The following is a 16,082-nucleotide window of genomic DNA, read 5'->3' on the forward strand; positions in this document are numbered from 1 at the left end:
GTAAACCAACACAGGAGACAGAGGAGGGTGGGGAGAGAGAGAGAGAGAGAGAGAGAGAGAGAGAGAGAGAGAGAGAGAGAGAGAGAGAGAGAGAGAAAGGGAGTGAGATGGAGAGAGAGTGAGAGGCATTATTAGTGAGACTTCTCTCTTTGTGACATTTAGCCTAACTCTCCTGTTTCTGACTTGCTCTGCGGTGATTTAGCAGTGTGAGCCTAGAGCCTAGAGCTCGGTGAGAAGATCAATAGCTGTAGCCTAACACACACACACACACACACACACACACACACACACACACACCCCACATTCAGCTCAGGTGAACGGTTATGAGGACTATAACGCACTATGTTGCCTCAGGATTTATCAGGGTTCCTACAAGTTTCAACAAGTCAAATTTACGACCTTTTTTTAGACCTCTTTGAAAATAATTTTAGACCTATTCGCGACACCATATGATAGCTTTTTGTCATCCTCGAGGTGATGAAATTAGGGATTTCACTGCCATACAGACAAAAAAGGAAGCACATGTTTGGTTCCAGCTCGATTAATTTCTGCGTAAATTGATGTGGTCGGACTGATTTCATTGCAGGACCTCGTTTTAAGACCTAGCACCTCATTTTTAGACCGAATTACTGACATTTGAGACCTTTTTAGGCCTTACAAAATGGATTGCTGGATTTTAGACTTCACAGCTTTTTAAGACCAGCGGGAACCCTGATTTATGGGGCACAACAACTTTGGTCAGCAGCTGATGTTCAGCAACAATACAGTTCTAATAATGAGTTGTTCCAATCATTTAAATATTAAACAGAGTGGGAGGAGGTTTGTCTAGTCTTTAACCTAGGGGGACACATGAGAAAACCAAGAGGAAGGAGGGGAGGGGGCTTATTGGGAAAGAATAAGAGATCACCACAAAGAACATCACTCCCACTAGTGAAAGGGACAAATGTTCAATAGACACACCTCCCCACCTCATTCCCTTACCTCCTCCCCCAGCAGCTGTTCCTGGGCTAGAGCTAGTCAGCTAGCCTATTGAGCTAGTCAGCTAGCCTATTGAGCTAGTCAGCTAGCCTATTGAGCTAGTCAGCTAGCCCATTGAGCTAGTCAGCTAGCCCATTGAGCTAGTCAGCTAGCCTATTGAGCTAGTCAGCTAGCCTATTGAGCTAGTCAGCTAGCCTATTGAGCTCGTCAGCTAGCCTATTGAGCTAGTCAGCTAGCCTATTGAGCTAGTCAGCTAGCCTATTGAGCTAGTCAGCTAGCCTATTGAGCTAGTCAGCTAGCCTATTGAGCTAGTCAGCTAGCCTATTGAGCTAGTCAGCTAGCCTATTGAGCTAGTCAGCTAGCCTATTGAGCTAGTCAGCTAGCCTATTGAGCTAGTCAGCTAGCCCATTGAGTACCGAGAAGGTGACTTAGCCTACTTCCCGTGTCCACTTTCAAAATTCCTAGCGAATTGTCACCATAGGCACTGTATCAATGGCGATTGTTCAATTTGAAAGCGTGAACCTGCCCATTCAACAACTTCCCAGATGAATCACTCATGTGTTATGTGTGGTTAGGACCTGTATGTGACTTTTAAAATGGTCAACTTACGAGACCATGGAGACCAGGGAGATTCCTGTAAGCATTGAATTCATAATATTAAGAATGAATAAGAATCCAGACGGGAGAAAATGTATGTGGAACGTTCGTGTGGACCAAGAAGTGTGGACACACCCTGGTACTCAAAAGAAAGGGCCCTGCATAAACACACTGAACACACTGTTGGTTATATGAGTTCCAGCCTAACGTTCTAATCAAACCACTTCCTCCCTCTATGGCTCGGCCTATATCAAGGTACTGTGGGTGTAATGCATGAAGTGAATGAGGCTAAATGATTAGGATTCTGGTCTAATGTTGTTTATGTGCGTGTGGCTGTGCAGGTGTCCGTGTTGTGCAGAGGAATTGTTATGGTGCAAGGAAAATCCCTTGGGACCAACTTTAAATAAAAGAAGACACGTCGATTCTGGGATCAACCACGGTTACCATTTATTACTGATCTGCAGGAGAGCTGTCTTCGCAAGGACTTGTCTCTCTGGCAGAGTGCACGATCTCTCTTTGATAAGATGTTCTCGCAAAACTTTTAGTAGGCGGACTACAGTACCCAGGTCACCATGGTCACTTGTTGTTGACCTGCATATGTTCCCTCTAAATAACAAGATTATACCCGACTAACTTGGTTAGTACCGTTATCACAGTCATTCTAGTTTTACACAAAAACATAGTATAATACTGGGGTTAGGGTTATAATACTGATCGTGACATAACATCGTCCCAATAAATTACCATGGTGTATATAGTAGGGATGCCCTGATCTATCGGCGAGCAATCGGAATCGGACGATATTCAGTAAAAATATGAGATCAGGGAAATCCGATAACGCTTTCTAGTCGCCAATCACGACAGCCGATCAATGACGCAAACAACATGAGCCAAACGCAGCATTGAACAGTGTGGACCTCAGTTCTCTTGCCGTCTTCCTCTTATCCGACACGTCCAGAAGTTCCATCACTTGGAGGTGGACTGTAAGGCTTTCTATCCATCTCCCCCAGGGAACCAGAAGAACCAGAGGCTCGCCGGGCTCAGACAAGAACCAGAGGCTCGCCGGGCTCAGACAAGAAAGGTGCCGGTGTTGGTAGTGAAAACCCCATCCTCGTCGCCAATGTTCTATTCTATATAAGCTGCAGAAGTCATGTGATAAGTAAGTAAGTAAGTCTGCTGTTTACCCTCTTTTGAACCTGTGACCAAGGCTGTTCGCCAGTCAGTCTTCCATGATCCTATTACGGTCCACAACACCAAACATCTCGTGTATGCTGATGATATCCTTCTTTTTATTCAGAATGTCCTTCAGTCGCTTCCTTACCTCCTAAATATCTTAGCCAAATTTTGGGTTATAAAATTAACTGGGGAAAATCTGCACTACTGCCACTGAATGCTAGACAGCTAGATAATATTCCACTAAACATCCCAGTGGTCCAGAATATTAAATATCTTGGTGTCTCAATTCACCTCTCGATCTCAAACACAGTGTCAAGTAATGATAAGAACGTGCTGAAGGAGGTAGAATCCGATCTACAAAGGTGGACAACTTCTCACCTCTCATTTCATTCCCGTATTTCAGTTATTAAAATGAATATTCTTCCACAAATCATTTTTTTCAGTTCAATGCTCCCTCTAGCTCCACTAAGTGGCTACTGCAATTTACATTTACATTTTTGGCACTTAGCAGACGCCTTATTCCGAAGCGACTTGCAATCAATACATTTGACAAAGTAAGTGAATCATCAATAAACTAAAAAATCTATCAACCAGTAGTAGCAGGAAAAGTATTCTAGCTCAGTACTCGTGTTAGGAGATTATTATTATTATTAGCCTACATTTTTTTTTATAGTAGACACTGGACATTACAAGTGCAAGGGGGTAGTAGAAATCTCAGGAGAAGCAGGTGTCTTTGGAGAAGGGATGGAAGGTTTGTGGGAGTTTGTCACCACTCCCTTGTATTATTCCCTGAAATAATAGCTTTACAACGGCCTCTCATTCACCCGTTCACACACACATTCACACACCAATGGGGCAAGCTACCATGCGATGCGCCCTGCTCATTGGGAGCAATTTGGGGTTCAGTGTCTTGCCCAAGGACACTTCGACATGTGGCCAGCCGGGGTTCGTGCCGGCGATCTGCCGACCTTGCGATCATTAGACGCCGGCTCCGCCTCCTGCGCCACGCCCGCCCCGACAACAACAACAAACAAAAAGAACAAACAACATAGAAATTCCATAGCATAGCACATAAACAGAGCAAGCTATCAATTAGTTTGATACTGGTGAGACATCAGCTCTGAAGGTTTACTTTACTCACGCAAGTCACACAAGTTATGGTGTGTGTAATCAGTATGTGTACTACATGCAAAAAGTAACCAACAAAAAGAATATGTTGGCCTGGTGCAAGTGAACGTGGGGTGGTGTGGTGTGGATGAAAATTAAATTGGACTTTCAATCAAAACAGCGTGTGACAAAACAATGGAAGACCAATGCCTGAGCTGAAGGACCTACTTCAAACGAAGGGACAGAAAATCACACTTGTTTCAAATGGAAGGGACTGAAACTCGTCCAAAATTGGGTTCCATGTAGAACGCTTCTGGGTTCAAAGAGGGTTCTACATGGAACTTAAAAGGGTTCCAGAACCTTTTTTCGGGGGGAAATCATACAGTAGTAGTAGAAGTTACATCCTCATCCATCTCATGCTCCGATAAATGGAGACTTCATTGTTGTTGAGAGCAGTGGGGAATGCAAAGTCAGCAAATCACACAAATATGGAGCTCAAGTAATTTCCATTGAGGATGTTGACATGAGCCTACACGTTGCACACTTCCACACGTTGCACACTTCCACACGTTGCACACTTCCACACGTTGCACACTTCCACACGTTGCACACTTCCACAAAAATGAAATGACATCAAGGGATATAGGGACCCTAACCGTAACGTACACTGACCCATATTATGTGGTGTCCCTAAAACAGATTCTTAGGATCCTTCCCACACAGGTTGCAGACAATAAATAGCATTTTAATTTTGCAGAGGCCATCATCCGTAGTATCATCTGGATATGAGAATCAAATCTATAAACGGACACGGATCCGAATTAGATGACTCCGGCACACCGCTACTATTTTTTGGGGGTATAATAAAGAACACACACTGAAAACCACAAATGCCATGGATTTAAATCACATTCAATGAAGTGTCAACGGCATATTCATGTTTCTTTCTAACTGCAGAGCTGCTACTGCCAACCCTATCTTTGTACATTGAGTTTGATTTTTCTAAGAGAAACATGTCTTCTAGCTAGGCCAGGCTAGAGATGGAAATAGCATGTTTAAAAGTATCCAGCCAAAGTTTAAGCTTGCACTGTAACAAGCCACCAAGATTTTATTTTAAGGAACGGAATAAATAACAGTGTTTCCTCTAAATGCATTTATTCGTGGCGGGCCGCCACTAACGGATTCAGACAGTCCACTTTGATTCAGGCTGCGCAGAAAGGCAGCGAGTTATTATGACCGGAGAACAGAAAAAAAGCAGATTGAAGCTAGATTTAGGCCGCTTCCAGACCTACATTTCGTTACGATTTAGGGCGGAGTTAGTTACAATTATGTGTGGTGGCCTGGGAAAACCCTTCACATGGTGGCATTTTGACATTTTCATTTTTTTATATTTCCATAAATTAGAAGTTCTCAGCTATTCATAACTGGTTGAATGACCGAGATAGCCCTTTATTTAAAAAAGTTATGAGCATTTTAATGTATCATGTCAAAAAAAGTGAAAGGTGATTTCTCCCCCTTTCTCCTCTGGGTCGGGGGAGGAGCCTATGCAGATCGGCCGGTCTCGTTTGTCTGCTTGTGATGCGGTGTTAGTCTGCTCGCCTCGTCGGTATGCGAGGGACAGATCCAATTTTGTGTGTCTTCTAGTTAAGATGTTATTACTTTATGCTTATATTGTGAGCATCAGTAAACTGGCAATAACACAGGTGGAAGTATCGTCTCTCCTTTCGCTCATGTGTGCGTGCGTTGCTTAACTGAGAATGAGGAAATGAGGAAATGAGAATGACCTTGTTTCTCTAGCAAACTACCCACCACAAAAACATAAAAATAAGTACTTTCTCTTTTGTTTTCTTAAAATGTTTATTCCCCATAATGTAGTATGGAGTTCAAAGTACTGGAATACCACATAATATCAAAATCGCCAAAATCGCGATTTCCATCTATTTTTGCTCTTTGCCACGAACGAACGCCAGCGACATCCGACGGGTTTTCTCAGGCCACCACACATATGTTACAATGTTGCAATTAACCTCGTCGTTTGGGTTCGCACTGCAATCGAGACTGAATCGCTCTCAACAGGTGCGCGGCGCGAGGCGACGCGCTTTCAAAACAGTTTTGTGATGGGTCCGAATTTAGCGGGACATTTGGATTTCAGGAAATCACTCTCCGCTCTCTCTCTCTTCGCCCGTCGCCGGTCACTTTAATCCCGTAAACGTATGCTAATCGAAAATGCAACACCATCAGCGACGACTGTGGGTTATTGCATTTACTGCTGTTCTCTGGTTCATGTTCTTATACCAGTGCTCAGTATAGAGTATTTTAAATGAATATTCGTAATGTATGTCTCTGATGTTCATGGTCAATTAAATTAGCCTATTTTGTGAAACAAATAATGTTCCCGCTAATGGGTTAACCGAGCATTCTCGCACCTAACGCTAGCTTCGAACTATTCATAGCAATATGCGCGGGGCAAAAATAATCTATTGCCTCTAAAATCACCACGAACAGAACGGCGGAGGTACGGGTGAGCAGGGCTCATGTTGGTGTCCTCAAAGGTAAGAGTAGGTTTTCTTTAACTCAACTGATAGCATTACCTTGCTGTTGTTGTTTACCGAATGCTCCATCTGACTGTCACACTGTGATTTTACTTGTGTGAACAGTTAATGAGTAACGTTAGCCAGTTTTGTGCGTGTACTCTCATGTAGGCCTACTTCGTATTGATGAGCTGATGATCTTTCATTGTGTATGTATGTATGTATGTGACTGTCAGTCACAAGTTTATATTCTACGGATGTTGTTCAGTGCTGTATGCGCGTTCCCGGTTCCATGTGCACTTCATATTCGATGAGCTGATTATCTCTCGTGTACTTCATATTCTATGAGCTGATGATCTTTCTGTGTGTGTGTGTGTGTGTGTGTCATGCGCGTTCCGCATGTTCCGCTGCAGATGTAGGATATATTGGTATTTGATCACCTTCTATATAAAATCACCTGCTCGGCTTTAATGACTTAACCGCTATTAAAAGAAAATAATGTTGCCACCCTCTAGTTTTTGGTGAAATTACGTCGTTGTTTTGAGCGCCAGTGCGTGTGCACGCGAAAATAATTCTGAAAAGCGAAAATGAGGAAACACTGAATAAGTTATTGTTCAGTCATGCTTTTTCATCTTGTTTTATTTATGATATTGTATCGTGACTGTATCGTATCGTGAACCCCCTGTATCGAGAGGTGCATCGCCTCGTGAGTTGAGTGTATCGTCCCATCCCTAACTACTATAGTATTATTTGAAACAGAGAGAAGTAGTGTTGAGTAGAGAGAGTGAGACTTGATCAGAGTCATGTCATAGAACTTGTTTAGTTCTAATATTTTTTTAAACTGCAATGTCCACAATTGTTTTTCACTTATTGACAACAGATAGTGGAAGTGTAGATACATTTATTTTTTAAATGACATACAGATAAAAAAAGAATAAAATAGGCGAGAGTCCGAATCATGGCGTGTCGCGGCAGCCAGCGTGAGACATGCTTGAGACGCGTCACACACGTGCTGTATGGCTGCTCTAAACCGTTAAGATGGCCGCCAAAATGAAACGCACACTTTACTGAGCTTGACGTCAGCGGTGTGGTCCGGGCCTTTCTCATTACAACCCATACTGATAAATGTCTTCGTTATATCTATACTTCCCTGCTCTCATCTATCCATCCTCTCATTCCATCTTGTTATTCTACTGTATAACACTCTTAATCTATCTTTCCCTTTGACTGTATTTTATCTTCATCCATCTGTCCATCCTACTATCTCACATTCCTTCAACTACTACTCAGCCATCATTCTTTCTTCATTTTGCCAGTCACCATCTAACCTTCTGTCAGAGCCGTGTCAAAAACACGACCCATGGGCTTGAACCGGCCCAGGGCTGATTTGTGAAAAAGGATCAGAAAAGATTGGGAAAAGATAGATCAGCTTTGAAATGGGAAGATGACTTTTAAGTTTGAACACAAAGCATTGCTTGCATAATGTCTTTTTTAATTGCATGTTTTAATCCACTCCTCCCCTGATTGGAGGACATGACAAAAAAAGTTAGACTCCTACTATGTATTCCTATGTATTGTACTTGGTAAGGTACAAGTAGGCCTAGTATAAAGAAATATATTTTTTAAATAGGGCCTAATTTCCTTTATACTACGTACTTGTGTCTAGAGTTTCTTATTATTGCTTGTAATGGACTTATGTATATTGGTTAATTAATTAGGGGTGTAGGGGAGTATAGGCTACTGTAGAGTATTGTAATAATATGATGTGCTGGTGCACACAGCTGTGGACATTAGGGTTGGACGGTATCACATTTTTTATAGCGTTAAACAGTCCCAAAATGTAACCGGGTATATGGCATTACAGCAGGATTACAAAATCACATTGTAGGGCTTTGAGGCAGCCGTCAATTTCAAATGATGAATGCGGTGGCTGACTGCAGTGCATTTCATACATTTTCCATCTTATGTTACATTAGCGTTTTTAACATATTTTTAATGTTCATTTTATGTTATTTTATGTAAGCACTCAGTGCATGTCATTTCTTTGTTATAAAGTAAGTTGAGCTTCATTTCCTGTATGAAAGGTGCTATACAAATAAAATGTATTATTATTATTATTATTATTATTATTATTATTATTATCTGTAGCGGCGCTTCACTCCACCCTGACCCACCACGACCCACCCTGACCCACCCTGACCCACCCTGACCCACCACGACCCACCCTGACCCACCCTGACCCACCCTGACCCACCCTGACCCACCCTGACCCACCCTGACCCACCCTGACCCACCACGACCCACCACGACCCACCCTGACCCACCACGACCCACCCTGACCCACCCTGACCCACCACGACCCACCCTGACCCACCCTGACCCACCCTGACCCACCCTGACCCACCCTGACCCACCCTGACCCACCCTGACCCACCCTGACCCACCCTGACCCACCCTGACCCACCACGACCCACCCTGACCCACCCTGACCCACCCTGACCCACCCTGACCCACCCTGACCCACCCTGACCCACCCTGACCCACCCTGACCCACCACGACCCACCCTGACCCACCACGACCCACCCTGACCCACCAAGCAACACCTAGGACAGGATGCTGTTCATTGACTTCAGCTCAGCATTCAACACAATCACCCCCTTCAAGCTGGTCACCAAACTCAGAGACCTTGGTTTCAGCATCTCCCTCTGCAACTGGACCCTAGACTTCCTCACTAACAGACCCCAGATCGTCAAGTTGAAATCCTCCACCCTGACCCTGAACACCGGTGTGCCTCAAGGCAGTGTGCTGAGCCCTCTCCTCTACCCCCTCTTCACCCACGACTGCGTAGCGATGCACGGATCGAACTCTGTCATCAAGTTCGCAGACGACACCACGGTGATAGGCCTGATAAGCAACAATGACGAGTCGGTCTACAGGGAGGAGGTCCAACACCTGGCGGTGTGGTGCCCTGACAACCTGGCCCTCAACACCAGCAAAACCAAAGAGATCATTGTGGACGCAAACTGGACACTGTAAACACTCCCCCATCTACATCAACGGGATGGAGCGTGTTCCCAGCTTTAAGTTTCTGGGGGTCCAACATCTACGAGGACCTCTCTTGGACCCTTAACACCTCTTCTTTGGTCAAAAAGGCGCAGCAGTTCCTATACTTCCTGAGGCGACTGAAAAAAGCCCAGCTGTCTACCAGGATCCTGACTAGGGCTGCACGATTAATCGATTTTAAATCGAAATCGCGATTTGAAATGATGCGATTAGCTAATCGCAAAGCCTGCGATTTGCCTGCGATTATTATTATTATTTTTTGCCATTTAGCAGACGCTTTTAATCCAAAGCGATTTACAATTACGAATTACAGGGACATTCCCCCTGGAGTAACTGAGGGCTAAGTGCCTTACTCAAGGGCACACTAGTAGTGGTGTGGTTTCAGGCGGGATTTGAACTCACAACCTTCCGATCACAAGTCCAACTCACTATCCACTACTAGACCACCACTACCCGTATGGGATACGTCATACAGCGCGTCGGATTCAACGTCAATGAACGTCAACGTCAATGAACGTCAATGTCAATGAACGTCAATGTCAATGAACGCACACGCACAACAACAACATCGCACGTGAAACGCCCACGTTTCGGTAGCTAGCAACATTCATGGTGGATAAATGACTTCAGCAGAGCCAGAAGCAACGATTTAGTCCCGAAGAAAAACAGCACTTCTGTTGTAAGTATTTCGGGTTTAGGACGACAGATGTGCAACAAAAGCAGGTTTTGGGCACGACCTGTCGTGGAACAGTCGCTACATCCAGACGCAACGCCACAAACCTGTATCAGCACTTGAAAAAGTACCACGGGCAGCTCTATGACGGAGAGTTAAGTGAAAGTCCCGTAGCCCAGTCTAACGTTAAGCAAACTAGAGTTTTAGAGTCGTTTGCGGCTGTTACCCCGTATGAAAAGGGCTCACGAAGGCACCGTGAAATAACCAATTCCATCACGCATTACCTCGCTAAAGACATGGTGTCTATTAACACTGTGAGCAACGAAGAGTTTAAAAAACTAATCCAAACGCTGGATAAAAGATAATGTGATTCCATCCCGCACGTACAGAGCTGAAACATGTGGAGTACTATGCAACAACAACCGATCTGCGGTCGAGCCGTGCACTTACATAGGCCTACATTACGACGAGTTGAAGAGCTTTATCTATTTCAATGTTTACAGAAAGGACCTATTCTTTTTTACTGGACATTTTTATTATCACTTTATTTAACTTGATTGCAGTATGTGCAATATTTAGATGCTGCTCCTGAGCCATAATTAAATAACCTTGTTTGTAGAAAGGTCCTATTTTATTTTCATATTGGAATTGTTAAAAAAATTTTGACACTTGAGAGAAACAAAATGGCAGCTGTTTAAAAAAAACATACATAAATATGTTGTTCCAATTCATATCTTTTAAGTTCTCATCCTTGCATTAGAACAGTTTGATGGCATAAGAGCAGTTAACAGTTTGATGGTATCATGTGGTAATGCTCTCTGAAATTAGCCCATGATAGACAGATTCATCCAATCACCTGCCAAGTATTTTTTGAAAGTACCTGCCCTTTTCCAAACAGCTTCCAATTAAGCTTTCCTAGATGGTTGTGTGAAACAAACCACCTGAGTCAGGTTAGTAATGCTCCATCACATGTTTTAATCTGAAGCTTGATTTTAAAGCAACCCAACTTTAAAGCAACCCAATGTAAGTTTAGTTCTTTCACTCGTAGCTCGGGCTGTGGGGGTGCTAGAGGAGGGAGCCTCTAAGTCCCCTGAAGACGTACAAACAAACTGCACGTTGATACGACCTTCCTAGCCGGAGATATGGCCACACTTTACAAAAACGTCCTTTTTTTCCCCTTTTTTTTTTGCTATTTAAAAAAATTATAATCGCAAATTAAATCGCAATCGCAATATCTGTCCAAATAATCGCAATTCGATTTTTTCCCCAAATTGTGCAGCCCTAATCCTGACCAACTTCTACCGCTGCACCATTGAGAGCATCCTCACCAACCTCATCACAGTGTGGTACGACAACTGCACTGTGTCTGACCGGAAGGCCCTGCAACGGGTGGTGAAAACCGCCCAGCGCATCGTTGGCACCAAACTCCCTTCCATCGAGTCCCTCCCAGCAACCCGGTGTCGACAGAGGGCGGTAAACATCATCAAGGACACCTCCCACCCCAACCACGGACTGTTTGACCCCCTACCTCCAAAGAGACTCAGGAGGTACAGGATCCTTAGGTCCCCCCCCCCCCCCACACACACACACCCCCTGTACAGTACTTGATACTATGGACTATACTTGATACCTGTCGGCTGCTCATCCCTGGTTAATGTGATCACTCTATAACCTTTGCACTACTGATGTTTACATTACTACCTTTGTACTACTGTATATTACACATGTCTCCTGACATAGCTTCTTTTATAGCCTACTCTGCACATTAGATACTGTATATAAACTACCTCACTGTACATAGCTCATAATTGTATATTGCCCATAACTATACCTCTAAACTAAACTATACTGATGTTTACAATACTATCTCTGCACATAATGTAGGCCTATATTACATAGTTACCTATCACTACCTCTTGTTCTGTTTTATATCATGCCCTTATATCACTATTTGCACTTCTGGTTGGATGCTAAACTGCATTTGGTTGTATTGCACTTGTACTCTGCGATGACAATAAAGTTGAATCTAATCTAATTTGAAAGTTTACAATCTGCCCTTCCATAATCTGGAAAAGAAAGTGGAAAACTGAGTAATGACCTTGCCCTACTTGCGGACTAAAACATCAGATCCTGTCACATTTGGTAATATTAACAAAATAGTATAGACTATTATTTATTCTGGCCAGCATGAGGTTGACACCCCTGATCTATGATTCATCCATCCATCCATCCAACCAACCATAACAAGACTCAATCTAATTTTCTTTCAACTATCCAGCAAATCTCTCTATCTATCGTTCAAATCATCTTCACACTTACACACTACACACTTACACACTACACAAAACAACATTTTACTTTGCAACCCACAAAGTTTCTTCTGTAGCCTACCTTTCTTTTCTAGTTCTCTATGTAGGCTTGCATTTACAGCAAATGTCCTGTAATAGCTTTGTAACCAATAGTGTATGGGAATATGGCTATAACAACCTATGGCTATAACAACAAACACAATTCGCCAACAGAAAGCAGCAATGTATGATCGTTGTGTGGTTTTTGTTTCTGACAGTGTAATAGTCGTGTTGTCACACTGTCATCCTGTCGGTAACCTAAACACACACAAAAACACACATGTGGTTCTAGACTTCAGTTGGATAGTTCAGTGTAGGCCAGCTAAACTGCTGTCTACTCTCTGTAGGTCATCTCATCAAGGGAGGCAGATGGTTGTGGCTGGCCTTCTGCTACTAAAAGCACAGCGATATCAATGAGCTAGGACAGTCAGATTCCCACTCACAGGTGCTCCGACTGACCCTTGCTAATGTCATGCCTGGGCACGACTGATTCTGAATGACAACATGTGTGTAGTAGACAGGAGTCACACACACTGGTCACGCTGGAGGCTCAGCATTGACATGTGTATTGTGATGTGAGCGTGTCTTGCAATGAGCGACACGTCCAAACCCGGTGATCAATCTAGGCTCATTCTAAAGCGGATAATCATCAATTCGCAGATTACAGCCTTGTTAGGATCAACATCATAATCCCAAAACGGAGGTTTGAGAGAGAACAACGCAATGTAATCGTCCATCTCCACGTCGCGGCCAGCTGAATGAATCGCGGTAGACCAGAAAACTCCAGAAGAATTCGATTTTGGATACAAGAGCTTTGTGAAAGTGATTCAACGTCCACATCCGATACAGCCAATGTTAGACTAGGCAGCTAGGCTGTGTATTCCTGGAATAATATTAAACAAACAAACAAAAAAGTCACACAAGCGTCCGACACCATTTTGAAAAGAAGCAGGCCAGCCTGGGTCGACCCGGGTCAGCGAGCCCTGTAGTGGAAAAGCACCATTAGTGCGCTGAGTGGACTGGAACATGTATGATCAGCTGAGAGGACTGAGACATGTATGATCAGCTGAGAGGACAGAGACATGTATGATCAGCTGAGAGGACAGAGACATGTATGATCAGCTGAGAGGACTGGAACATGTATGATCAGCTGAGAGGACTGAGACATGTATGATCAGCTGAGAGGACAGAGACATGTATGATCAGCTGAGAGGACAGAGACATGTATGATCAGCTGAGAGGACGGAGACATGTATGATCAGCTGAGAGGACTGAGACATGTATGATCAGCTGAGAGGACTGAGACATGTATGATCAGCTGAGAGGACTGAAACATGTATGATCAGCTGAGAGGACAGAGACATGTATGATCAGCTGAGAGGACAGAGACATGTATGATCAGCTGAGTGGACTGAGACATGTATGATCAGCTGGACTGAGACATGTATGATCAGCTGAGAGGACAGAGACATGTATGATCAGCTGAGAGGACAGAGACATGTATGATCAGCTGAGAGGACTGGAACATGTATGATCAGCTGAGAGGACTGAGACATGTATGATCAGCTGAGTGGACTGGAACATGTATGATCAGCTGAGAGGACAGAGACATGTATGATCAGCTGAGAGGACAGAGACATGTATGATCAGCTGAGAGGACTGAGACATGTATGATCAGCTGAGAGGACTGAGACATGTATGATCAGCTGAGAGGACTGGAACATGTATGATCAGCTGAGAGGACTGAAACATGTATGATCAGCTGAGAGGACTGAAACATGTATGATCAGCTGAGAGGACTGAAACATGTATGATCAGCTGAGAGGACAGAGACATGTATGATCAGCTGAGAGGACAGAGACATGTATGATCAGCTGAGAGGACTGAGACATGTATGATCAGCTGAGAGGACTGAAACATGTATGATCAGCTGAGAGGACTGAAACATGTATGATCAGCTGAGAGGACAGAGACATGTATGATCAGCTGAGAGGACAGAGACATGTATGATCAGCTGGACTGAGACATGTATGATCAGCTGAGAGGACAGAGACATGTATGATCAGCTGAGAGGACTGAAACATGTATGATCAGCTGAGAGGACTGAAACATGTATGATCAGCTGAGAGGACAGAGACATGTATGATCAGCTGAGAGGACAGAGACATGTATGATCAGCTGAGAGGACTGAAACATGTATGATCAGCTGAGAGGACAGAGACATGTATGATCAGCTGAGAGGACAGAGACATGTATGATCAGCTGAGTGGACTGAGACATGTATGATCAGCTGGACTGAGACATGTATGATCAGCTGAGAGGACAGAGACATGTATGATCAGCTGAGAGGACAGAGACATGTATGATCAGCTGAGAGGACTGAGACATACGATCAGCTGAGAGGACTGAGACATGTATGATCAGCTGAGAGGACTGAGACATGTATGATCAGCTGAGGACAGAGACATGTATGATCAGCTGAGGGGACAGAGACATGTATGATCAGCTGAGTGGACTGAGACATGTATGATCAGCTGGACTGAGACATGTATGATCAGCTGAGAGGACAGAGACATGTATGATCAGCTGAGGGGACAGAGACATGTATGATCAGCTGAGAGGACAGAGACATGTATGATCAGCTGAGAGGACAGAGACATGTATGATCAGCTGAGAGGACGGAGACATGTATGATCAGCGAGCTGCTGAGACAGGTCGGCCCAATCCACTGCGTTCACCGGCTCACACACACACACACACACACACACACACACACACACACACCACAACACACTGGAGCGCAGTATGAAGGAGACACACACACACACACACACACACACACCACAACACACTCCAGTGCACTCCAGGGTGAACAGGTCGGCCCAATCCACTGGCTCACACACACACACACACACACACACACACACACACACACACACACACACACACAGGAGGCTCCCGTCGCCATGTCCGCTAACACTGTTGGTAACACAGCATCTCTGCTGTCAGTCAGGACACAATGTCCTTTATCTGGCAATCAAACGATCGAGAACTCACTACCTCGTTAGTTACAGAGATCACCTCTCCAACGACGGGAGACACCGTAGTGACATTGTCCATCATCTAGCTAGTCAACGAGCTGATCCTTCATCCATGCATGTTCCAGCTACCGTGACTCATTTTTGGGAGCAAATCGGACATGACGAAAACAGCACTATTTATTTAGCGGGGGGAGACTTACCAATGTCAGTCCGACCAGATGTGGTTCTCTGAATCCCCTGTCGGTCCTGGATGTCTAGGGTTGTCTAAGAGATGTACTGGAGCTACCCCTTTAGCTATCCGCGTAGCTAAACGGTGTGGAACTGTCGCGATTGTGCGATTTTTCCGGGTTAGAAAACGGCGTTGGGAAGGCAGGTTTCAGACACTGAGTGGGGGGATGGGGAGAGAGGAGGGAGGGAGGGAGGGAGGGATGGGGGAGGACAGGGGCAGCGGCGTATGGAAGCATATAGCTGACCAAATTCAAATGCTAATGCGAAATGAGATTGCAATTGCATGTTCCACTTTTGCATGCATTCTTTCAGACAATATTCAAATTCAAATGTAATTCT

At 44.3% G+C, this 16,082-nt stretch overlaps 1 protein-coding gene across 1 annotated transcript in view; it reads right to left on the bottom strand.

The window, feature by feature from the left end:
• Positions 1–15,794, bottom strand: part of fam168a (family with sequence similarity 168 member A) — a 28,466-nt gene extending 12,672 nt beyond the window's left edge. Inside the window, exon 1 of the mRNA XM_080542823.1 lies at positions 15,716–15,794. The gene's annotated coding sequence lies outside the window, so the exon portion shown is untranslated. The remainder of the gene's footprint in view (positions 1–15,715) is intronic.
• Positions 15,795–16,082: the final 288 nt, after the last annotated feature.

Source organism: Nansenia antarctica (genome assembly GCF_963989245.1).
Source record: "Nansenia antarctica genome assembly, chromosome: 12".
Lineage (NCBI taxonomy): Eukaryota > Metazoa > Chordata > Actinopteri > Argentiniformes > Microstomatidae > Nansenia > Nansenia antarctica.